Genomic DNA, 26724 nt, shown 5'->3' with positions numbered 1-26724 from the left:
GCATAGCCCCTCCCAGTCCTTTCCTTCTTGCGGCGAATGTCCTTAGAATTATCTCGTCTTTACGAATTCTGTGCATCCTATACTTTTTTAAGTAGGAGGGAGATGTCATCTCGCCATAATGGACCATAGCGTTGTTCACATTAGTTGACTACTCAAACCTTGTATTTAATGTTTCTTGTAGACTCCCAAGTATCTAGGTACACGCACGAAAGGGGGACTACGGGGGCTCTTGTAAAGGGCCCATCGGCCCGTTTGTGCAGTGAGATCTCTAGCTCGCAAGAAGCACTTCAAGCGTGTTATGGTTTGGACCCTGAGGCAAGGGGGGTGAGAAGCACTGGGCCGTGAGAGACGGGATGAAGCAAACTGGCGTTGCTACGGAAAAGGGCAAGTGAATAAAGTCACAGGCCTTCAGGGCTATGTGACGGGGAACTGCCGAGCCATAAGCTTATTAATGTGGTAACCCGGAGGCTGCAGAGAAGGAGCTGCGAAGCGGGGAGAGAAACGCGAGATCACGGGAACTGCGGAAAGCCGCATAGCTGCACTGGGAGAGAGCGGGTTGAAGTCGGGTGATTAAGGAAGACTGTACGGGTTGATATGGTTGGTTTTTAGCGGTGCAACTGCTTTTCCCTTTTAATGTGTACATGCAATTGTAAAAGGTTGACTCTGAAGGGTATTTTTTTCTAATGATTAATTGATGTAATTAGAGGTTGAGTTTAATGGAGTTTTGTCCACTATTTGTTAATCTATTTTGTTTACTTCCTCTGTGTATATGTCATTGTGAAAGGCTGATGACACGAAAGCACACATTAAAACAAATAAGCTTTGTTGGACTTGGGGCACCCAGGGTGGGTGTGGTGATTGCATTATCCCTAGTCTACACCGGGACTTATGTCTGCACATGTACTATAGATATGCCGCTTGAAGCTGGCAATGAGAGTGCAGTGGACAAGCAGCATAGTGAAAGGTCAATTGCCTATACAGAATAATTGTGACGCATTGTTGTGGGTTATGTTTTTTTGCCCCGATGCTTCTTGTACCCCAACACGCTAAGAATGCAAATCCACTCCCCTTATCGAATAGCTGCACCTTGATGTCGGTAAACCTGTTTTGCTCTAGTCTTAACCGATGCATCCACGCTGTTCACGTTTGATAAGGGGGAAGCCATGCATGTGCAGCAGCGAAGATCTGTGATCTGCTGCTCTCCGTTGAATACGTGTACTAATAGGAACCGTATCACGAAGGATACCTATGTTTGCATTGCTCCTGGCTTTTTTTGTGTTGAACCACTTTTCTTTACCTCCATGGATTATGCCAGCCGCTAAATATTAATTGTGGCACAGAACGGGAAACGCATATTTCAGTTCTTAACGCATGGTTTACAATTTGAAACCACATCCCATGGCTTCTGTTTTTCTGCATGCTACTGTGTATATGTGATGTTAGGATTGTAATTTAGGAAAATAGCACGTCACCTTAAAGTAGGCTTGGGTTGTCCCACCAGGCAATTCCGGGGGCAGCCAGGCTGGTTATTATGGTCCTGTTTTCTGAGACGATGTGTTCAACTTTAATGACATAATACAGTGTACAGTTGCTAAATAATGTTGAAGACCTAACGTCCTTTAAACTGTGTTAGCACATTTTGTTGTGTAAAAATATGAATTGGAATCCGTGAATGTGGACTACTTTTTTAGTTGCTTGGGATCTTTTTTTTTTTTTCGCAGTCCGACCTTGACTTAAAAATTAGTTCCCAGGGAGCGCTCCATAAGTGTCTTTATCCATTGAAGTTTTTTAGTACTCGTAGCCTAAAAAAGTAATGGTACAAGCTAAAGCAATGCTTCTTGAATAAGGCCGTAATCTCCCCTCTTGGTATTTGGGCGAAGTCAGAATCCAGGTGATGCATGCTGTATCACAATTTGGGACTGATTTAGTTTTCTAAGAACGGCAGTTGAGGGAAATCTGTTAAAATGTCTCACTTAGGTTTATCAAGCTTTTGCCATATGTATGGAGCTTGCAGACTAGGGAAGTGCTTCAGTGTATTCAGGGTTAAGGTGCGCTTCATGATGTAATATGGCATTTGTATAGCGCCTTGTCCCATTGGTATGGCCTCAAAGCGCTATAGGGGAACGCTCTCTGGGGCAAAGTATGGGAGGTTCATCAGAAGTGTTTAGAATGCTTGTGCGCATTTGGCCAATTAAGAAGGTAGTTAGGGGTGGGCAAGTACCTGCTAGCGACCCGTTTCAATGTAGCTTGTGGATGGGTGATGTGGAGTAGCCGGGTGGGTATGCAAGTCCAGGAGACTGTGTCCAGTTAGACCACATTTGTGTCACAGGACTTAGCTGCATTCTAATGGCAGAGGTGTTATGTGATGTGCCTTCAAGTAGCCTATCATTGCCGATGCGTGCAGCGACAGGGTGGCCATGCCAGAGTGTGATGCGTACCTGTGAGTCTTTGCCGGTTGGTGGCGCGGATCCTGTCCTGCAGTCTGCTTGAGTCCTTTCTCTGCACGCTTAGTAGATTCTAAGAGCGACTCGTAGATGCCCTAACCTTTCTTGACATAACCCGAGGGAGGAAGTAAAGCTGCATGGAAGAGAGGAATGGGGTTATTCAAACTGCCTATCCCATTGTGGGATTTGAACGAAAAATAATGGGGCTCCCACCAGGTAGCCCTTAACCTGCTCAACACAGAAGCGCTTTAAGGTTGGAACTGGGGGCTTCTAATCTTAAGGACAGGCACAACTGAGATTTGCAGTGTTTTTATCGGAAGCTCACTTTTATGACGAGTGTCCTAACATGCATTGTGTCGGGTGAGATTTTTGATTGAAGATAATTGTGTGTGCTTTCATAAGGGATCCCAACTGTTAGCGCAATGTACTTGTGTACTCTTAACCACCTCAAGCCAGTTCTGCAGTATAGAACCCTTTAGTGGGAGAGGGAGGTGAACCGGGAAAATGTATGTAGCTTGCCATCATTGGATCTTTATGCTAGCATGTAGGTGGCATGTAATTCGGGGGAGCTGGGGTCTGTGAAATAGAATCGCTGGATTGTAGTTGGTTGATTTTGATGCTCCTATTAAATTTGCCCCCTCTTAATGCCGGGAAGAAGTGTGCAGGTATCAGCAGTAAGTCATATGTTTAATGTTTTGAGTTGAGCAAACCATGGTTAAAACAGCTCGTCTTGCTAAGTAACATTAGGACCTGCTTCGAAGCAAAACATAGTGTATTTTGAATTGCAATGACTGTACTTTTCTGTATAGAGCGCATGAATTTGGTGAATCAGTGCTATTACAACGATTTCGTTTCCATTGAGACCTATGAATTTAGGTAATTTTCATCTTGTATTAATAGTTCTTTGATTAATGGAGGAATCCGGTTGAATGCATAAACTTGACTTCCTATAAATCTAGTCGATAGACAGAAAACAGATTGGAAAATTTGCATGAACGCTTAATAGAACACGCAACTTCTTATATCGACGAGTTGCTCAGTTTCAGTGTTTTTTTAAAGATGTGAGCTGTCGTTTAATTTTGACCTTGGTCAAGATGATGTGGTTAGCTCTCTTAATAAATTGAGCTTGCTTCCCAGACCAGTTGTCCCAAACTTGCCTGCTCGAAGCAGTTGGTTGTGTGTAGACACTTTTTTCAGGCTTTTGCTTAAGTTAACTTTTCACTGAAATATGTAACCCCACTGCAGCAAGTGTTAAACTAAGCCCTTTCAACCATGCAAAGCCCGAGACACAATCTTGTGCCATATGGTATCGGACAGACACGTCTTTATGGAACGGCAAATGGGGCACTTGCCCTGGGGCCCCACCTTGGAGGGAGCCCCAAAAGGCTGCCTGAACTAAAGAAAGCAGTTCCCATTGTTCACCAAACTTAAATGGCGTGTGCCCGGCTATTTTATGGTATTCTGCTGAAGGTCTAAACCTACTGCCTGTCAAGTGCATTTTACTCTGATCAATTCATACTGAAATGTTTCTGTGCTCACTGTGGTAAACATAGCTTGTGCATGCACTACGGCACAACTCCTGTAGCATTCTCCTCTTTCTGTGGGAATTATATTGATCACGTGCAATAGCCAAAGTTGAAATGCTTATTGATACATTTGAGTTTTGCAATCATTCAGGAAATGGCTCCGTATGTTAGGCATGCATTGCAGAGATCTGTGGTTACATGCATAATTACAATACCATATTCCAGCAAGGCCAACTCCGCCTTTCCTATGTCTGAAGTTGGTAAACCTTTTTATTTATATGACAGAAAATTATTATTGTGGCATCGGTCCCTGTTGGTGCGCTGGTGACCACTCTGGATTAATTACAAAAACCCAGCCTATAAATTAATTCAAGTGCCCTGGCAGCAAGACAAATCCTACCCCCTCAGACTTCCCACAAAGTTTGTGTATAACAGTGAAAATTAAGTATTAACCTTTGGGGGAGTGGCTTGCGCTCAAGGTCAATCCTTTCAATGCGAAGAATATTTCAAACAGACGTTGCAATTGTCCAAATCTAGTGAGATTTCATGTTTAGTCTCCAAAAGAACAGCCGACACGTGTTTCGACCTCTGGTCGTTGTCAAGGCTGTAAATATCATGTATGACACATAACACCATTGATGATAATGTACATAACATTAAAATTATTAGCATTGGATCATAGAATTATAAATGTTACAAAGAACATAAAAATAGATGGGTCATACCATGTTGCACCATGTACCAGGTCAGGGTTTGAGGGTTGGAGTCAGAGCAAGTTGAGAAATCGATGCCACATGATAAAAAGAAAAATAGAGTTGAAATGAGCAATTTGACAATTAGTGTTTAACCTCCCATTGTATCAGATTACACAAAAAATCATTGTTGTAATGAACACCTCGGATTACATCAGTATGGCCATGTTACATCCCACTTAAATCCAATCCAACTAAGAAAGTGGTAGCTTAGCTTTTGGAATGGATCAAATTTTGGTATGAAAACGGTTTCTTGACAGAAGATGAAAAAATGTTTTTGACTAACACAGAACCTGTGATGCCCACCCTGTATTTTCTACGTAAGATTCATACACATTATATTGATCTTCCACCTGTAAGACCAATTATCAGTGGGATAGGGTGGGCCACAGAAGGGCTTTCACAGTATTTGGACGAAGTGCTTAAACCTCATGTAATCACGATGAAATCATATGTACGAGACAGCACTCATGTGTTCCAATTTTTGAAATCATTACAATGGGAATCTGATTATCTGCTAGCAACACTGGATGTAACAGCTCTATATACTAGCATTGATCACAGTTTGGCAATACGTACCATCGACTACATTTTTTGTGATTTTTCTGCATCTTATTTAGACCACGTCAATTTATTGAAAAGCTTTTTGAATAACAATGTGTTCATTTTTAATGATCAGTATTATGTCCAAGCCAAAGGTGTTGCGATGGGGGCAAAATTTGCGCCCTCCTTAGCAAACCTTTTCATGGCACAATTTGAGGATATCTATATTTATAGCAATGAGGAATACAAGACTAATGTGATTGCTTGGCGACGCTTTATAGACGATATACTTATTGTCTGGAAAGGAGACTTGGAGTCATGTGACAATTTTGTACAATATGTCAACAGGAATGATTTTGGGCTTATTTTTGTTGGCTATGCAGCTACAATTGATTTTTTTTAGATCTGCACATCTTTATTGAACAAGGGAGTAAACAAACTAAGACCTTTCGTAAATCAACTGAAGTCAATTCTGTACTTCAGGCGCAAAGTAGCCATCAGCGCTCTACAATTGATAACATTCCTTCCGGTGAATTCTATAGGGCCAGAAGGAACTGTAGTAAGGACATTGATTATGAAGAAGAAACTAGAGTTCTGAGATCTAGGTTTTTGAACAGAGGATACAAATTAGCATGCATCAATAAAGGGGTGAACAAATACCAACAATCTAAACAGTCAGACTTTCTAGCTGAGCATTCTAGTGCGACAAGTATCACAACATATTGCAATTATTACTCCGTTCTCAAGATTCATCCACTCTCTATCGTTTGGTAGAAAAACATTGGAACATTTTGAAATTGGACAATGATTTGACTCTCTATCTCGCTGATAAACCCAAGTTCACTTACACACGAGCCCAGACAATAAAAACAAAAGCTCAGTCCATCTTTTCTTGAAACCAAAGTAAATAATTCAGGTGGAAGTTGGTTGAACAAAAATGTGGGGTTCTTTAAATGTGGTAACTGCAACTATTGCAAGTACGCTCATAGTAACTGTCAATTCTTCAGACATGAATGGTAATGTGGTTAAAATTAATCAATTTATCAATTGTCGAACAACTAATGTTGTATACGCTATTATGTGTCTGTGGCAAACTTTATGTATGGAGCACAATTAGACAATTGAGAGTTCGGTTTAGGGAACATTTATCTAGTCTAAGAAATAATGACCCCAAATCGCTGTTGGCCATCCATTGGCGAGAATGTCATCAAATGCATAATAGCAATGATATTCGTTTCATTGGTCTAATGAAGGCTAAGTTAGGCAAAAGAGGAGGCAATGTTATGCTCAAATTGAGGCAACAGGAGTGCAAATTAATGTTTTTTAAGGTGCACTCAAGTGGGTTTGAATTATGATCATGAAATGCATGCGTTTCTTTAACTGAGAACAGGTTGGTTACATAACCATCTTAGAGTGGTCGTGTGATGCCATTCCTCAGTAACCCGATATTTGACACATATGGATATTTGTACATAACCCAGCATACAGATTAATGAACTGGTAGGACCCCATTCTCTTGAATAAACCCACTCTCTTCAGTAAAACGGAAATATCTTTATATGAGTGGAAGCGACTAAGGTAATCATTTTTTATCATTTTCTAACAATGGTATATATATTCTTAAGATTCCCATCAACAGGTTGGGAATCAGCCTTTCAATGTGTATCTCGTACCTTATTGGCATTCATTAATCATGTCAGTGAGTCATTAACACACAACTCACCTGTAAGCTCCTAAAGACATTATAGTAATTGTCAAATTTTTTAGTGATTTAACTATTATATGCTACTGATATGCATCCTTTATATATGTTAAAATATATTAATTGACAACAGTACTTCTGTCCATATGTTAAAGATGTTGCTTATCTCGCTTTGGGTATAAGATAACTATACTGACATGTTTAATAAACTAATCTCTAGTCCAAATACAGGGGATACGGGGCATTCATGTACAATATGAATTCTGTGCATTTTGGTAATCCAACAACAAATTGTAGCACTAGATCATTACGTGCATCCAAGCACTTTAATTCAGGAATGATTTAATCAATTGTACAGAACGGACATGCTGCCAATACAAGATCAACTGCGCTGATATGCGCGTCATTATGTTTACTTCAATGACGTCACCATACGCGTGACGTCATCGCGCTACAGGCGCCATTTTGTATGGCTTTTTTGCTGCAATCGCAGCAAATTTGCTGCTGAAAGGAGCCGAAAGGCACACAACAAAGACTGGTGCAAGGGATTTATCCCCATGATGAACGTGTACATTTCTGTGACTTTTTTATATTTCAATCCTGGTTTTTCTATTTCAAATGTTTTTTTTTTTTTTTTTTTTTGGAATGATATGGAGCTATTCATTGGTAAATGGGGCCACAAACATAATCAATAATTTGACATAATAATTAAACAAGAGTAACTAATTCATGTATTATGTTATTCCACAATCTTCTATACTAAATAAACCTCACAAATCAGGCATCACCATTAAGAAAAACAATTATTTGTATAAATGGGGCATTGTATATAATAAACACTAATAACAAATTACCTTTATTGTTACTGATTAAAATTTTAGGATTATATCCTTTTGATTACTCAAAATTATATATATCTTTCACAGGCCATATTAACATCACTTATACCAGAAATGGTATATAGAAATACAGTTTCTTCCAATCCACTATATGTTTTTAATAAGGTAAGACATCCAATGTAGGATCACCCTACAGTTTATGCCATTTAATATATCATCATAGATTTATACATATACTTTCCTTCACTGCAGATGTATCAATAACCATTCCTTTTGGAAGCACGTTTGAAGTCCAAATGGGTTTATGAGACATTTACAACCGATAATCGTTAACGATTTTGCATCAAATTATAGGGTGAGTAGGATTCATTCAATCAATTCAGTACACATAGGACATACATTCTTTGATCCTAAACCCCTGTTTTATTGGTCATATCTGGTACTGATTTATGCAATATTTCACAAACTCTTCAAAAGCTGGGTGTTTATGCATTAAGGGTCAATTTTCCAAGATCATTTTTTTTGTGTGTAATCTGATACAATGGGAGGTTAAACAAGAATTGTCAAATTGCTCATTGCAACTTATTCTTTTTATCATGTGGCATCGATTTCTCAACTTGCTCTGACTCCAACCCTCAAACCCTGACCTGGTGCATGATGCAACATGGTATATGACCCATCTATTTTTATGTTCTTTGTATCATTTATAATTCTATGATCCAATGCTAATAATTTTAATGTTATGTACATTATCATCAATGGTGTTATGTGTCATACATGATATTTACAGCCTTGACAACGACCAGAGGTCGAAACACGTGTCGGCTGTTCTTTTGGAGAATAAACATTAAATCTCACTAGAGTTGGACAATTGGAACGTCTGTTTGAAATATTCTTCGCATTGAAAGGATTGACCTTGAGTGCAAGCCACTCCCCCGAATCTTAATCCTTAATTTTTATTTATATGTACTTTGTTTTGTAGCACTACATGTGCTATTATCAGCAACATTCCTGCAGCAGCTGTTATAATATAGCTTGTGGAATGTCTAGAGATTGGTTTGTTTGGTTGGGGAGTTGTTAAACCTAGGCAGCCACCTCCAATGAGGAGCATAAAATGTTAGTTTGGAGAGGGGGTTAGGTTTCTAAATTCAAGACTAAGGAACCAAACCGATGATGCTTGTATCCTGGCTTTGCCGGCATACGATACTGATTCTCGACAAATCGTGCCACTGACCTTACTGTGCTGTCTTCTGTGAAAGGTTTTGCCTTCCACAAGCTGGTGGCATTGTTCAGCCCATCACCTGATCTTTCTTTTTATGTAGGCTAGTGCCCCAGATAAGATTTTGAGGTGGGATTATTTTACTCCCTATTTTTAAACTTTGAGAGTAAATATGATTTTAAGGGAGTAAGAACGCATTTTCTCCTTTGCAAGAGAGTAAAATGTATGTGACATCCAGCCGACATGTGCAAAAACTGTATGGAAATCATGACTATGCAGCAGCTTTCTGCATTGTGACAGAATACACCTTTCATTATTTCTCTAAGGTCTGGCCATTTGATCCCTCCTGTATATATTGAAATGTTGATAACACATAAACCTAGCCAATTGCATGGTAAAGCAAGCATGAATTGTATTGTGTGTTTTTTGGTACGATAGCAGGATTGTCTTTTGATGTTTAATGAAGGTCCTCATTTCCTGGAGCTGTTACTACCTAATGGTATGCCAATGTTATGATACAGCAGTGCAGAGAGGCCAGAACTCCATGCTAAATTTTATATCTAATCTCATAGTCAAATGGTTAGCGCTTTTGGCAAAGCGATGTGCATAGAACATATTTATCACAATTATCACCAAACCAAAGTCGGTACTCCTTTTATAGACCCTGAAAGGATGAAAGGCTGAGTTGGCCTTGCCGGGATTCGAACCTGCAACCTAGAGCTCTTGCACAGATCGCAGCAACGAGTGCTCAACCGGCTGACCTATCTTATTGGCTAACAGCCTTCAGAGGTTGGTAAACTGAGTATCGACTGAGGTATAATAATCACAGTGCCTGGATATTAGACGAGCCATGTTTTTAGCGCTACATAAAGTGAAATACCTATCTGGATTATCACAGGGACCGGTTTTGCTGAGTTTCTATTTCAATTACAAATCTAACTTTAATTTGTTTTTGTACAGAGCTTGCGCTTCGTGGAGATTCAGATTAATTGTAGTCTTGAAGATTTGCGGCTAGATCACCTGTGATTGGTGTAATGACAATCCCCCACCCTTGAACAAATACTCTGCTGCCACTGATAATTTATAATGATGTACCCCATCGACTGCAAGTTTGAATGGATGTAAACCGCCCATAGTCATCATTTTACACAGTTTTTTATAATTGGAGTGTAAATTAAAATATAAGTGTAAATAAAAATGCTCTGCCTCTGCATGATTATGCACACAAAGCAGAAACTCTGAAAAATTCAAATGTGCAATACTGGTTTGCTTTCACTAGGGGGAAAAAAGCATGATTTGTTACAAAATATTAATTCTCAATTGCAACTTAGTTTTACATTTTATTAATTTAAGAATCCTAAAAATCTAGGAAAATAAATATGCAAAGTGCTTCTGTTTTCTCCATGAGCAGCAACACAGCAGAAGCTGAATGGAAATAAACCATTCCTTTTTTATCGTAGTGTGCAGTTTCTTTGTTTAAAAAACTTTTTTTTAAAGGCTTCAGAGGAATACATTCTGTTTCAGAGGCTTTTATCCATGGCTTGCAATTACAACCATGTAGATAAAAATCAAAAGAAGCCTTCTGGGTTCTGTCAAGTAAACTGACTTTTGCACTGCCCTCTGCTCTAAACTTGTGTTTAAATGTACACAGGAAAATAATAAAGCTATTGTATTTACAAGATTTTCATGCGTAAAAAGGCCTGGTATGCACCTTATCCGGATGCCTGGGTAGGCCATTTGCGTGGAAGGGGCACTAGACGGAAGAAAGCAGAATAGTTATCACAGGCCTCTGGCAAACCTATCTTAAGGTCTGCTCAGTTGACACAAAACTGTTTGACTTTTTGTACAATTCAGAGGTTTTTCTGAACGTTTTATAAATAACAATTTCACAAGCCGGTTTTGTGGGTTTATTTATAGCTTTGATATACAATGGAGCAACCCAGATGAAAGTTAGTATGCTGGTACTTGTTTATTTAACTTGATGGGCACTATGAAGCTAGAATAATTCTCATTATGAATAACATGCTTCTAAAACATTTTGTTTTTAAAAATGGGTATGTGAATTGTGTACATTGCTATAAATTTGGATTATTTAAGTTAATGGCAAGAACTGGTAAAGAAAGCAGTAAGTTGCCGATATTGCTGAGTGGGTGCAAATCCCACTGCAAACTCCTAACCAAGGTGTGATCCTGGGCATCTCATTTAATCTCGTATTGCCTAACTTTTCAACATTGCCAGTACCTAAATCTTTAAAATTTGTCACCTTTCAGAGTGTTTTCACTCCTTACGGGTAGCTTCTAATCTTCGTCCACTATCTATGGTATGGTATGCGTATCTTAATCCTTGCTTCCAATTGGTCTCCTGTATCGATGCTTGGGCATCTAATCTCAGTAGTGTGAAGGTGGAGAACCCGATTTGTGTTGGCGCTGCAACTCAATTATTTATACCAGTTTTGGTAGGGTGTGTAGCAAGGTCAAAAGAAGGTAGTAGACAAATGGGTATAGTCTGTGCCACTTGTTGATTTCTTGCAGAGGTATTTTTATTTACATGAAGTCCAAATAACCGAACCAACTCAGGAAGATGACCAAGTACTGTTTTATTAACAATGATCTAAAACAGGGAGGTTGCAACAGACATCAACGGATGTACGCTCAGACTCTGTGATCTTTACACAAAATGCAAACTTTATACCAAAAATACGTTAGAGGTGATGTCTTACTACGTGGCAATAATGAAAAACCTATCGAGAGTCGGGGTTGGCTAAGGGAAACATCTAGATATAGACTTATATAGGAGCTAGTATTGTTATTGGCTGTCCTTTATCAGGTGGACAACTTATGCCTACCTCTTAAAACATGTAATTTCAGAAACATTAGAAATTTTCTCATTGGTTTTACAAGCTGTAAGGTCCTTCATTATATGGACTGATATCATTGGTTGGCACCCTTGTGCCATGTCTGGAACATTCAGTTCATTTAGCAGCACGTAAGCCCAAAACCAGGTGCAAGGGATGGGGCATGAAACTACCCCACCACCCAATTAGCCCAGCATCTCTCATTGCCCATGCCTTTTGCCATGAAGATTGTCTTTGTACCTGGCCTTACAGAGTATCCTCATCTTTGGGAATGAGTGAGCGTGCTCGTTATCATGTCTGGGACTCCAAGTTCAAACTCTATTTCCAGCCTTGGCTCACGTGACTGGAGACCATTATTTGGTCCATTTTGCAGGTTTTAAAAGCTTTAAATGAATTAAAAGTGGCACTCTTGCTGTTCTTTCTTTGTACCTTAACTAGGCGCACGCTCCTTTCCAGAATAGATATTTGACCTTGGTTGCATCGGTCTTGACTCTAGGCCAGACAACTTTGCCATGCAGCTCCACAATTTTGCTTGTTCTTGCTGCAACAGTTTTTCCCTTTCCGCTTTCTAGCTTACTAAATTCATGATATCAATGTCCAGATTCTATATAAAGGCGGCTTCGCCTGCCTTTTATTCACTACATAAAGCCAGCTTCTATGATGACTTCGTCTACCTTGTGTTTCTTCATTGAATGGTTGGTTTTCTGCAGCACTTTGTGCACGTATAATCTTCTTCTTTGTATTTAAAAGTTCACTTGGTTCTTTACTTCGTCATTTAGTTTCTTTTTAGGGTCTATACATCCTCTTCTGCCAGTATCTCAAGACATCGTGCACACTTCTTTATGACGTCATTAATTTGTTGGTTGACTTTCTTTCATACTCCTTCAGGATTTTCCTCCTGTAGGTTGTAATCGCATTGAGGATACATTCGATAGGGTTGTCTCAATGGGTATCTTCTTTCAAACGCACACTGCAGTATTGGTATTATGGCTGGTGTACATCAGGATCTCATGTTTCCAATACACAGGATGTAGGAAGGCGGGGGTGTACCGCAGAGGTATGCAGCTGCTCCTCTACAGTAGGTAAGATGGTGAGAGTGGTCAATGTGTATGCAAGCAACTAATGGCCCCCAACCCAGAGTGGAGCTTACAATAGCGTATAGTTCAGGGCTGAGAGCCTGCATAGTGTATGAACTGAGGCCGAAGTCTTGTGACTGCATCTGAAGTTCAAATGTTGCAGCATATTTATTTATTCAGATTTGTTGAGCGCACAACAGCCAGAGGGCATCGTGGCACTTGTTACAGACAATTCTTAGTTGCAGATAATGAGCATATCCAGTTTACAGTAAGTTTGCAACAGTTACAGACAATTTAAGGGGACAGTTAATATAAAGACAAGTTAAAGCTTGTTATACAAAGAGTAAGGTTTTGAGCTTTCTTCTGAAGGCAAGGAGGGAGTTTTCAGCTGTGTTTGTGGGTAGTGCGTTCCAAGATTTAGCAGCAATGTAGGGGAAGCCTAAGCCACCAGCTTTGGCTCTATTGATTCATGGTATGTGAAGTTGGTTAGTGTATTGTGTTCTGGTAGGTCTTGTAGAGGAGGACTTGTTAATTGTCTCTGATAGGTATGAGGGTGCAGAGCGGGTGAGGCATTTATGTGTGAGGTTGAGGATTTTGAGTTTTTTGTTCTTTAACTGGTAACCATTGAGCAGATTGTCTGGCTCGGGAGATATGCTCCCTTTTTTGGATGCTGAGAGCTGCATAAAGTGCATTGTTCTGTGTAATTCGTAGTCAATTTAGGTTTTTTTCGGATGTGCCTGCAAGTAGAGCATTGCAGTAATCTAGTTTTGCACCATAGTTGCTCTAGCTATTGATAGACAGTTGGGGTTGGATAGGTAAGGTTTTACGACATTTATGAGCTTGGTAGTGTGTGCGGAGGATATGTGATAGCGCTGACCTGTCTAGTCATGGATAGGGTGGAGTCTAAATAGACCCCCAAGGTCTTGACAGATGTGGACACTGGGATGATGGTGTTATCGGTGGTAAAGTTAGCGTACAGTTTATCAAGTTTAGTTAGAGTATTTTTCTGACCTAGTATAATTATTTCAGTCTTCTCTCCGTTGAGGCAGAGGCCATTGACCGCCATCCAGGCCTGGTTGGTGGAGTAGATTGCATGAAGTGCCTCGGCGTCTTTGTGGTAAGAGCCAGAGAGAGGTAAAAGTACCTGCGTATCATCAGCGTAATGGGTGTACGCGATACCAAGTGAGTCGAGCTTGTCGAAGAGGAGCTTTGTGAACAAGTTGTAAAGTGTTGGAGCTGTGCAGGAGCCCTGTGGGACTCCGCAGTGGATGGTAGTGGGGGTGGCGTTTGCTATGCTTGAGAAAACCTTCATTGCTCTTCCTTCAAGGAAGGTGGTGACCTAGAGAGCTGCTTCTTTAGAGAAGTTAGCTGATTGTGTAAGGTAGGATGTGAGAGTCTTGTGGTCAACGAGATCAAAGGCAGCAGAGAGCTCTAGGAGTAACAGTAGGGATGGCTTGCCTTTGTCCATGCTTTGGGTGATCTGTTTCTTTAAGTCTACCAGGGCTGTTTCTGTGCCGTGTCCTTTACAGAAACCACTTTGCCTAGTCCCGAGGATGGATTGTGTTTCCAGGAAGTGTTGGATCTGGCTATGGGTGGCTTTGTCTAGTATCTTGAGGAGGAAGGGCACGGGGGTTAGGGGTCGGTAGTTATTCGGTTGTAGTGGGTCTAGAGTAGGCTTTCTTTTAGGAGAGGGCGGACCCAAGCCTCTTTGAGGCTGTCCGGGATAATGCCTGTTTTGAAGGCGGCATTAATGAAAGCCATCGGGAGCAGTGCAAAGCAGTCAGCGCAGTCCTTGATGAGCTTAGGGAGACATATGGCACAGGAGTACTGGGTACTCTGATACGTTTTAACCGTGCACCTGTTCAGAGGTTGCAGCGAGATGCACAGTGGTGTGGAGATGGCAGTTAAGTGGAGGTGTAAGATGCAGGGATTGCATTTCACTCCTGTGCATCCCACGCAACAACTCCTGAACCCAAGACGCACGTTCACAATGTTTCGTCCTTTTGGGTTATGCACCAGGCCTCCTCACAGTCCTGTTATACATGCAAACTCTAGCATTTGAGACAGATTCCTGCAATCCATGTATCTTACACCTCCACTTAACCGCCACCCCCCGCACCACAGTGCATCCTGTGACTTGTTTGTGCCCCAGACCCCAAAAGTGCTTAAAATGGCCCTGGTATCAGTGGTCCACTTGAAGCCTTGAGCGAGATTTTTATGTGTGTCTAAATATACACTATTATACTCTCCTGTCACCTTTCCTCTATACTTGTGGGACATCCCCGGAGCAATTAAAAGCGTCCAAAAAATGTTTTGGTCCCCATGCCCGTGACTAAAACCCTGCCTTCCTGAGCTCCACTCTCCACTCTGCACATCGCCCTTCAGTCCTTTTCTCTGTGCGTTTGGGGTCGGATTCACTTGCATCACAGGGAATATTTGTCTTTTTGTTCCCTTGTCCTTCATTCCTGCTCCGGTGCCAGTGTCATCTTTTTTTCCTCCGTCTATGCTTGGAGATTTGTCCTGTTCATCCTGCAAATGTCGTTTAGTGAGGGTGGATCCCCACTCTCTTTGCCTGGAGTACTTGGGCCCGGAACACTGTTGGGACTCGTGCTACTATTACGACTCCCTCTCTGCCCGGGAACTCCAGTGTTGGCTTGTCAGTTGAGAGGATCTTTCAACGTGTTCCTCCACCACATTTACAGCAGTTCATTGAAGAAAAAAGGAAACGGCCGGTAAGTACGATTCGTTTTTAGGGCACCCTGGCCAGGGAACTCCTTCCCAGGTTCTTCTGGGTCAGTGAGTGCTCAAGTGGCTCTGTTATCAGGGATCTCCCTGAGATGTCCCGAAAGGGATCTACTTGTCTCTCCGGAGTTTCCTCTGAGGACTCCTGCAAAGGGGCAACCAAAACTGGACCTTCTTCCGAGGTTCCCCCTTTTGGGGGCAAAAGTTACACCCAGTATTCCTAGGGCTGTTGTCACTGGGGTCAGCCCGGAGGTTTCCACATCGGCAATTAGTGTAGAGTCTTGGCTCGAGGTCCCTCTCGAGGTGACTAAACGTACCAGGGTTGTCCCAGATGTTCCCCTTCTTGGGGCTATATATAAGACCAGCAGGATTGAGGGGCCCCTTTGGGGCTCTCTTCAGGGGGTGACTCTAAGCCTTCCCACACTCAGAACCGTGGTAGAAACGATCCTGTTGAGGGGGCAAAGAAGCCAGTTAAACACCTTCAGTCTTCGAGTACCGGCTCTGCCAAGGTTCCCTCACCTGGGGCTAATTCATAAACAGTCTCTATGGTGTCTCAAACACCCTAGATCTGCCGAGGTTCCTTGTCACAAGTCTAAAATGGAACATAAGACCCCTGACTCCCCTTTGGAGACCACGGTCTCACACCTGTGATTCAGTTTGCCTTGGGCATTGCCAAAATGGGGGTCCACCACCTGCGGTCCATGGCAGCCATTTTTACCTCTTACACCAATGTTCCCCGCGGGTGGTGCCGAGGGGCCTATTTTCGGGGCAGAGCAGCCTTTTCTACGCTTTGTGGATAATAACCCACTCTGCCCTCCAATGGATTTGCGTGCTCGGACTCCGCTGCCGCATACAGTCTTGTTCCCTCCTACGTCCGCTCCTTTCATCTACGTTGATCCAGTTGGTGGGGGACCTTCCTGGTAACCGTCTTTGCGATCCTGGGGTTATGTCCTTTCTGATCGGTCTCTGCCCACTGTAGCGCCTAGACCTTCGTCTGAGGATGCGTTTTTTGGCTTCAGATTCTTATGCATTCTGATCCCATTAAGGCGTACTTTAAGGATTTGTTTAAAGAAATGTATCCTAAGCCGTCTGAACCGGCACCTGCTCTGGCAATCCCTATGCAGGTTCTGGCAATCCCTATGGAGGTTCCGGTAGTGCCACCTCCTCCAGCACTCCCAGTGGGGCCTCCTCCCCCTCTGCCTCCACTTTCCCCTATGGAAAAGACTCTGGTTGCTATGTCAACCACACCTTCGGGGCCTGAGGCGTCACGTGTGGCGGATCAGACTTCTGCTCTCACCTCATGAAGGCGGACCAAGACAGCGATGACCCGCCCGCTCCATTAGAGATTTTCACGACCGGGTGCTGGATATGATGGCATTGCTAGACATCCCAATACCTGAGCCCCCAGCTTCACAGGAGGGGGTACTTTCTGGAGCCTTCACTCTGTCAACAAAGGAGCGCACCAGCCTGTACCTTGAGAAGGATGACCTGGCCGAGGCCTGTAAGGTCTGGGGAAAAATCACATTCTGGGCAGCACCTGAACAAGAAAATTGACGCTGGCTACACGCGTCTGAGGACATATCATTGTCGGCATGCCCACTTCCCTCTTCGGTGGTGGTAGCAGCTACTCTCCAGTCGAAGCCGGCCTCTACATCCTCCATGGCAGCGTCTCTGATCCTTTACAAAGAGGACAAGCTTCTTGACGCCTTTGGGGAAGGTTTTTTTCCAATTCGGCTCTTCAGCTGCGTCAGGCCAATACTGAGCTTATCCTGGTGGTAGCTAATGTCAAACTGTGGAAGGAGCTTAGTTTTAGCAATGTATTCCTCCTGATAGGCTCGAAGACTTTGAGGGCAGCTTATCTGATGCCAGGGTTCTGGGGCAGGATCTTCTTGAGGCTGCGGCCCATCACATAGACCCTTCCACTCGGAGCCTTATGGTCGGAGTAGACATCTCCCAGCAAGTGTGGCTGTATGCTGCGAAGTTCTCGAAGGAAGTTCAGAATGAGGTGCTTGATCTCCCCTTCGAGAGGAAAAGAACTGTTGTACGCCTCCACGGATGAGGAACTCTCGAAGACCAAAGCAAGCACTCAAACTGCCAAGTCATTGTTGGTCCTTAGAAAACACCAACAAAGGCACCTTGTGGTCAGAGGTCGGGGTCTCAAACGAGGTCCTTCTGTGATTTCAGAGGCTTTCAGGACCGCTGTGCAGGCCGCTCTGAAGCTCCAACTGGTGGCCCCTGCCGTAAACGGCAACGAAAAGGTGGCCAGTTTTTCTCTCGGCCAACAGTCTCCTTTTCTTCAGCGGACAGTCTCTCCGCTGATAAAACATCTAAATTATGTTTTCCATCGGTCGCACAAGACTCCGGTGGAGGGCGAATTTCGTCTCATCTGGAGGCGTGGCAGACCATCACAGAAGACGGATGGGTTTTGTCTGTTTCTCAGGCGAGCTTCCGCTTGCCCCTGCCCCATACCCCACCCTCTTCTCCAGCAGACTGGGTCGCCCTCCCTCAGCGCCGAGGTACAGAAACTTCTAGACCTCAGAGCAGTTGAACTTGTTACTTGAGGGAGCAAGGGGGGGGGGGGTATTTCTCCTGTCAGTTTACAGTGCCCAAACCCTACCAGGCTGGCCTGAGCACTATCCTTGAACTCTGAAAGTTCAACCTCTTTCTACCTGAAGAGAAATTCAAGATGATTACGCCCTGCCAGAAAAAGTCCTCTTTCCGGAAGGGTGATTGGCTCATCGTGGTAGACCTTCAGGATGTATACATGCATATTCTGATCTGTAGTCCGCATCGAAAATAGCTGCGCTTCTCCTTGGAAACGGAGCACTTACACCATTGTGTGCTTCCGTTTGGTCTTAACTCAGCACAGCGTGTCTTTATGAAAATGTCGGTCATCGCAGCATTCTGCAAGGGGTTCATGTATATTCATGCTTGGACGATTGGCTCCTGCGCAGTCCTTGCCCACAGGCCGCTTTTGCCAATCTTCAGTCACTGTCACTCCATCAGCTCCAGTTCCATCTTGGGCTGTCAGTGAACTGGTGGAAATTGTTGATGATGGTTTCTCAAGACCTGATCTTTCTGGGTATCTGTTGGGATAACATCAGTACCAAGTGTTCTGACGCAGGACAGGATTGCAAATTTTTCGACCACGTTCCGGCTCTTCCTACAGTCCTCCCACATGTCAGCATGGTGTTTCCAGAGACTCTTGGGCCTCATGGCCTCTTGCGTTTTGGCGCTACCTCATGCGTGCCTGAAAATGAGGTGCACTCAGCTTGGTCTTTGGAGTTGTTGGTCCCAGGCTAAGGAACCAGATTCCAAGATGATTCCAGTCCCATCCTGCATGCTGGCAGATCTTCAATGGTGGTCATCCGGCAGCAACCTTTCATTGGGGACCTCCTTCCAGGAGCCCTGCCCACAAGTAATGGTTACTATAGACTCCTCCCTTCTGGGGTGGGATGCAACACTGTTTCACCTTGAGGTGTACGATATGTAGACGCCTCAAGACAGGCAGTCCCATATTAATTACTTGCAGCTCCTGGCAATTTTTCTTGCGCTCAAGGCTTCTCAACCCTCTATCACCAACAGTGTGGTTCGAATTTGCACGGACAATTCTGTAGCAATTTTCTACATCAACAAACAGGGGGGGTACCAAGTCTCCGCTCCTGGTGGACCTTGCTATCCAGATTTGGAATTGAGCTATCCAAAACAATGTCTGGCTCCAAGCTGTGCACGTTCCGGGTTATATCAATGTAGCTGCAGACTCCCTCAGCCGCCAATCTGCGGCGAGTTAGGAGTGGGAACAATGGAGTACTCCAGGGGTGGACCTCTTTGCGACATCATTGAATGGGAAACTTCCTCTTTATGCTTCCAGGGACGGGCTCGGAATATCTTCCTTGGGGTACGCCCTCAAGATCCCGTGGGACAACATAAAAGTTTACACTTTCCCTCCTTTGCCACTGATTCATCTGTAATTTTGGAAACTCAGGAGTACGTCTAACTGCACTCTCCTCTTCATAGCTCCTTGGTAGCCATCCAGGTTCTGGTTTTCGGAACTGCAGCACCTGTCGGTGTCATCTTCGATCAGGTTGCCGCAGATTCCTGCCGTTCTTCACCAGAGCAATCACCAGTTGTGGCCCAGCTCCCCACAATTGTTAAGCTTGGCAGCCTGGTGCCTGAGTTCTGATCATTAGCGCAGTTCAACCTCTCCGAGGACAACATGCGTATAATTCAAGCGGCACAAAAGCCCTCTACGAGAGCTCCATACAGGAGCATGTGGCTCTGTTTTTGTCATTGGTGTCTAGCCAAAGAGCTTGATCCCAGGCATGCTTCTATTGACGCTGTTTTGTCTTTTTTGTATCCGATCTTGCAGCCTCGGGGATACATGTCTTATCATGCAGGACTTATTTGTGCGCCATTGCGGCTTACCCGTCTACAGACAGTTGCTCTTTTTCACTGGCTAATCCAGTCATCAAGAGACACTTTGCAGGTCTTCATCTTTTTCCACCAGTTCGGGCCCCTCACCCAAAATGAGATCTGAACGTAGTCCTCACCACTTTGTCATAAGCCTTTGAACCCATGGCCACTACTGAACTAGAGTACCTTTCTTGGAAGGTGGCACTTTTGATTGCGGTAACATCCGCAAGGCGAGTAAGTGAGCTTCAAGCTTTTTCTGTGGAATCATTCATAACTTTCCATAAGGATATGGTTGTGCTTCGCACTCACCCTTCCTTCCAAAGGGGTTTCTGTCTTCCATTTGAACCATTCAATATCTTTACCAGTTTTCTTCCCGAATCCGGTCTCTGAGGCCAAGGGGGACCTACACCACCTTGACATCAGATGAGCTCTGAAGTTCTACCTCGATAGAACGAGTGAACTCCGAAGCTCTTCACAACTCTGTTACGTTTGGTGACCCCAAGGAGAAATCGGCCTCAAAATCATCCATCATCCATTGGATAGCTCAATGTATTTCCGAGGCCTACAAGGTTCAAGGCCTTCAACCACCAAAGGGCATTGATGCACATCTGGTCCGTGGCAAAGCGGCTACCGCTGCCTTCCAAAAATACACCCCTTGAGAGTTCTTTGCTAAGGCAGCCATGTTGGCCTCCCCATCGGTTTTTTGCAGACATTACTTTCTTGACCTGAGCTCACGGGCCGATGACCAATTTGACCAGGCAGTTCTTAAGAATCTGTTCCAATAAGGGTAATTTCCATCCACCCGTAATACCTGTGGGAGAATCCCAATCACTGACCATAAGTATGGAGGAAAGGGGACGGGACCATAGTGAGTACCTTACTCCTAGTCCATAGTCACCTTTCCTCCATACGCCTGCCCACCGTCACTTCTAGTAAAAATGGTCCTAGAACTGGCGATGGAAAAGGACTGAAGGGCGATGCGTGGCACGGAGCTCAGGAAGGCAGGGCTTCCTTGGTCATGTGCAGTGGCCCTGCGTATAAATTAAGGGGGAGGAGGGTTACATTTTTTTGATGCTTTACAGTGCTCCGGTCCCAAAGGATAGAATGTCCCACAAGTATGGAGGAAAGGGCACCATGGACTAGGATTAAGGTAGTCACTACGGTGAGTAACTTTGTCATCACTCCAAGTGTTGCCCTGTTGTGCTCGGGGGATACCGGGAATCCCGAATTCTTAGAAAAAGCAAATCACCTGGTGAAAGAACTTGCCAATTTACTTGACCGCACCCTTACATGCGGTTATCCACTAGCTTCTGGATAAAGTTTACCTCCTATCAGGACTGTAACTCCCCTCCACCTGTTTTTTAGTTTGAGGTCTCCACAAAACCTAAATAAAACTCGCCCATAGTCAGTAGGATTGGTGCTAACCTGTATGATTGACTGTCGACTGATCTCATGAGAAAAATCGTTGTACTTCATATGACAATGGCAGTGGTAACTACTCACAACTGGGGAAACCAAACTGATCTATAAATAGTCAATAAATAGTCCTAGGCGCCTCTCTGCGAGAACTAGCACAGCTAAATTACCTGTTTTTTTAGAAGGTACCCATTCGAGAGTCCACAACCACACTTTAGCTCACTGTACCTTTCACAGAAGGGAAATATCCATTTTTGTAGCTTTATTTCACTCTTTAAAGAGATTCTTGTAGAGGAGTTTTTTTGAGGGTTTTAAAATTATTTTTGTTTGAGCTCACAGTTCATTTTCAGATGTCCATCCTGACTTTATCCTCTCGGGATAAAGAAAAATATCTGTGTTGGAGATTCTTCCACAGCCCTCAGATGAATGGTCCTAGAACATCTATCCTAAGGGTGCGAACATCATTCAGTGGGTTAACCATGGCAGATAAGACTTGGCTTTGCTCTGGGGAAAGCAGAAAGCTATTGGGTAGATAGATGGTCACATTAGAAAAGCCAAGTTGTTTCACAAATGTACTGAAAACTATACTTGTGTTTTCTAGTATTGCACGACGTTGGGGAGAATTTCCATTTCTTTGTTAATTCCTTTCAATCCTAGAGGTCTCCTGAGCTCTTTTGCTGGACTTTGGGATTGTTGTTTTTTCTTTTCTCCTCCTGCGTGATTGGGACTTTTTCTCACTCCCTTGTGTATTTTTCCTGACTAGGATTTTTGTGTTTTACTGTTTTATGGAGTCTGACATACTCCATAGGCATCTGCTTTTTGTATAGTGACACGCTGCACCTTAGGTGCACTGCCACTGTGAAGTCCCTTGGATTCTCGGGTGAACTACCGTTCCCAAGAACAGTAAGATGGTCCCTGTCTTACCTTTCTTTGTGGGACCAGCACACACCACCCTATGTGGAGTGCTGGAGGGTTTCTTAGTAATTCCCTATCCCACTTCTCATATAACCATTTTTGTTACACTAACTTACTTTAAAGTGCTGGTGGCAGTGGTTTACATTTTACTACCAGTGTACATTTTTTACCGCAGGCTGAATCCTCAGCTGCAGTACAGAACCCCCTCAGTGATCACTTTTTCCAAAATGGCCCCTGTCGTCTTTTATTGCCATTTTCTGTTTGTTCGTTTTTTTTCTTGGCTTTTACTGTTAGTTGAAGCCGGTTTCAGCCCTTTGTGTGTCCGCCCAGGCTGCAGTGTGTCTGGAAAAACAGGAAGTGAGTGAGGGTCCCAAAACATCCTTGTCCTTTGTCTCTAGGTGTGGCTGAGTGAAACCAGTCCTGATTGTCCGGCTGGCTGTACTGAAAGGACAGACACCCTGCTGTGTGACTGACAGCATAGGCTCTAAATCAATTGGAAATCTCATAAAGAGCGAGGTTTTCGGGACTAGAGGCAGTCGACCACTGGAGAGGAACATCCAAAGAAGACGAGACGCCAGCTGCACCCTCCTGGCCTACAAAGTGCCTGGTGAAGCCCTGCAGCTGTGCTGACCCCGTTTTCATATCGATTGGGAAGACCTGCATAGGACAACGTCCTCCCTTGGGCTGGGGGGGGGGGGGGGGATCAGCTAGCCTCAGGACAAGCTTCCATTTGGCGCAACCCCTGACTTGCTGTGCCTCACCAGAGCTGCAGAAACCCAATGCCAGGGTTCCTGTGACCATTGACGAGTGCATCGTCTTGCCAAGTCCGATCAGTCCAAATCTTCGTGGGCACCCAGAGGACCCTGTAGAAGCAGGAAATCTTGATCCAGAGTCCCTTTGTCAGAGTCCAGGACCGAGGGAGCAAGCTTCTTCCAACCAGAGTTTTCCTTCTACATTGACACAGAGGAAAAGGCACCAAAACACTGAAGTGCAGCTGAAACAAAGGAAATACATTGCTGGGGAGTCCCTCTCCCGAGTACTCCCGCAGGAGCCAGTCAGGGGTCCTCCCTTTCGTCACCACGACCAAGGTCCATGGACAAGGGTCTGCCAAGCTGTATCAAGGAGGAATCCAGCTGGAACATTTTTCTTCGAATCACAGGTACTTGGGGTTTTCACCCTTCAGCCATATGTTGTTCTCCCTGTCTTGCAAAATACTTTTAAGAGTTGATCTCACCTCACCTGCACTGGCCTAACAGCTTGTGCTCTCTACAAAGTAGCTCACCTGAGTTACTGCGATTTCCTCTGAACATAGTAACTTTTGTCAATACTTTATAATGAGGAAGTGCATCAGAACTACTTACTTTTTCCATTGACTTTGGCTGTCCTGGCTCCCTAAAGGCACTCCTCTGAACCTACTGGCTTAGGCAGTACTTGTTCCCTCATAGGTTATAATTGTTGACACTACTACTATTATTGCTGGGATAAGTTTACCCGCCTCCCTTTGGGAGATTGTAAGTGTTTTACAAACTATTGAAAGTATGTTGTAAATCTTATTGTAACCTTTCTTTCCTTAAACAACTCAATAACTGAATTGGTAATTGAAATAAGTGCAATACTGACCTTTACTGAAGTCACTCCATGTGCTGGAACATGTTAGCATAGACTTTATCAACTTGTATTGTCTTTTAAAAACTACTGCATCCTAACTTTGATTGAATGTTACTTGTAGATAAAGCTTTTTAAAGAATGCTTATTTAAACCTTGTGTATATCATAAATAAATATTTATATATAACTTTGTGTGTAAGTGTTACTTGGCTACTAGGAACACCAGAAGGTAAGTAGTTAACATGTAGGTTTATTCTCTTAGATATAACGTAGAGAAAGCACTGGGACATCCATCCAGCCCAGCACATTGGGTCCAATTGACACCAGTAGAACACAGCACTCCAAACATCCATCAACACTCCACATGGAATGTCAGTGACATCACCACACCAACACTCCACGTAGAATGTCGGTGACATCACTACACTCCTATAACAACACATAGCCATAATCGGGCCCAGCACAGATTATGACAGCTGCATTTTTAAAAGTGTAAAAATCAAATTTTTTGTGGGTGTTTCAACCCACAGGCAAGCTGTTCACCTCCTGCCCTTAACCCCGTGCTCACCTTCGCTGGCTGCTTTTGTCAGAAATTGGGGGAGTTTAACCACCCCTAAACTCCCCACCTCCCCCAACCCCCCCACCGCTGCCTCCCTTCCCCTGCAAAGTATTCCCCCAACATGGTTCTGACACACAAGCACGCAAACACAATCACGTTTATATAGTTACCTGCTCCCCCGCCCCCTCCCTTCTCCTACACAAACATGACTGCCAGATCCTGCGGGAGAAGTCAGTCACAGAGGATTTGGCTCAGTGACAGCATGAGAACTGGGTGAGTAAAAGGGCTTCTTGTAAAGGTTTGGGAAAGGGACCTGGTGGGACTTGAACCATAGAAAACTCCTAATGTACAATAATCCATGTACCTGGGAGGGCAACCTGTGGGCAGCAGCAAAGGCACCTGAAGATGGAGAAACCCTTCCATAGGGATTTGGTCAGCTCGGGGGGCAAGAGGGGATATCCAGCAAACCAAGAAATGTCCCACAACTGGAGCAGTGGATGGGGGCGTGGCTTGATGACTCCGCGAAGGGACGTGCTCTCGAGGAGCTCCCGTCGATCCGCCACAGATCCTTTGAAATAAATGGATATTCCATAGGAAAAGGCATGCTTGCAACACATCCCTGGATGGGCGAAGGTCCGGTGCGAGTGCGGAGCGACCTTTAAAGCAGATCCGTGCAAAACTGGGTAAATTGATACCACCGAAGTGCAGCCGAGCTCCCGAGACAGGAAAGTGAAAAGATGGCGGATTAAGAACAAAGGGTCATCAACTGACCGAAGTGCCCTGGCCGAGAGCGCGGGCTGGCACTGCTCTGCTGAGCCTGCCGCGGCACTGTGAGGGACTAAGCACTCAGCCCGTGAGCGTCTCGAGGACCCGGCAGTGGCGAGCCCGGTGGTGTGTGAAGCGGACCCCGAGGCCAGGACAAGAGGAGGGGGTGGCAGGAGCCCCGGCACACCCCGGCTCCCGGACACAGGAGAGGACCATCTAGGATTGCTCCAGACAGTGCCGCGAGCACAGGGTGTTGCAAATCTACGCGACTGGCGCGGCGGTCGCCAAGCACCAGATCTGGGACACACGGCACCCGGCGGAGCGGGGGCTCGCGTGGTGTTTGGGCCTGGGTGGGCCGAGAAGTGCGGGCCCCAACCGAGACCCGGACAACATCAGCGACGGAGTCGGAACTGGGCTGGGACACCCCTGGCGGGGGCCCTGACTCCCCGGGGGGAGGCCTGACAGGCCAGACAGAGGGCGCAGAAGCGGCAGGGAATTGCCTCCCCGAAAATTGAGGCACCGATGGAAGGTGGACGTTCCCCGAGGGGGGGTGCTCTGCTGACCCCCTTGGCAGTGCGTAACGAATCCAAGAAGGCACGAATGCGGCCCTGGGAGGGGCCGAGGAGCGCAGTGAGCCACCCGCTGCGCATGGGCTGGTGGTGGGGAATGGAGAAGCCGGCGGGGGGCTCGGATAGTGCACCCTGGCCTGCGGACGGAGTGAGGCTGCGCCTAAGCTGGTGCCATCCATTGGAGCCGTGGCTCCCACATCACAGCCCAAATTGAGTGCACAACACACCAAGCTGCACGAGCAGGATCCGAATCTGGTGGAACCCCATTACGAGCTGCATGAGAAAGAAAAGGAGGCTCACCCCAGAGCACCTGCTGAACCCCAGAAAACGTAAAAAGGCATCTTATTTAGGCAAGGGGCAAGGAGCGCTGAGCCAGCGTGAGCACCTGACCACCAGCTACTGAAGAAAACACGGCAGGGGCCAGCGGAACACTGCGTGAGCACAAGTACGTGGGAGGACACAGCCCATTCTAGGAGTGCGGCGGGCAGAAGGTGTATATCCCAAATACGGCTGAAGCGGCCCTTACACATTAAGAGTGGCCCGATGCCACGTTGACTTTCGCAAGTGGAGTGACACTGTTGGCTCACGCCTGGTCGGCACGGCACAATGTCCAATAAAATGGTCAGACCCAGGAACAAACAGCCCACGCTGGATGCATATGCCAAGACACCTCCAGGAGCAGAAGGGGACAGGAGTAAGGACAAAACTACCACGGCGGTAGAGGAGCCCGGGCACGTTCCAGGAGGTGCTAGCAGCGATTGCGTACCTGAAAGTTGCCTGGCA

The 26724-nt window shown here is 44.8% G+C and overlaps 1 protein-coding gene across 1 annotated transcript in view; it reads left to right on the top strand.

Annotated features, from left to right (window-relative positions):
* Positions 1 to 26724, top strand: part of NDE1 (nudE neurodevelopment protein 1) — a 225811-nt gene that overhangs the window by 150 nt on the left and 198937 nt on the right. The window lies entirely within an intron of this gene.

This window comes from Ambystoma mexicanum, chromosome 2q (genome assembly GCF_040938575.1).
Source record: "Ambystoma mexicanum isolate Mex_15411 chromosome 2q, UKY_AmexF1_1, whole genome shotgun sequence".
NCBI lineage: Eukaryota > Metazoa > Chordata > Amphibia > Caudata > Ambystomatidae > Ambystoma > Ambystoma mexicanum.
The sequence above is the reverse complement of the archived record's forward strand: the minus strand, read 5'-3'. Positions and strand labels throughout refer to the sequence as shown.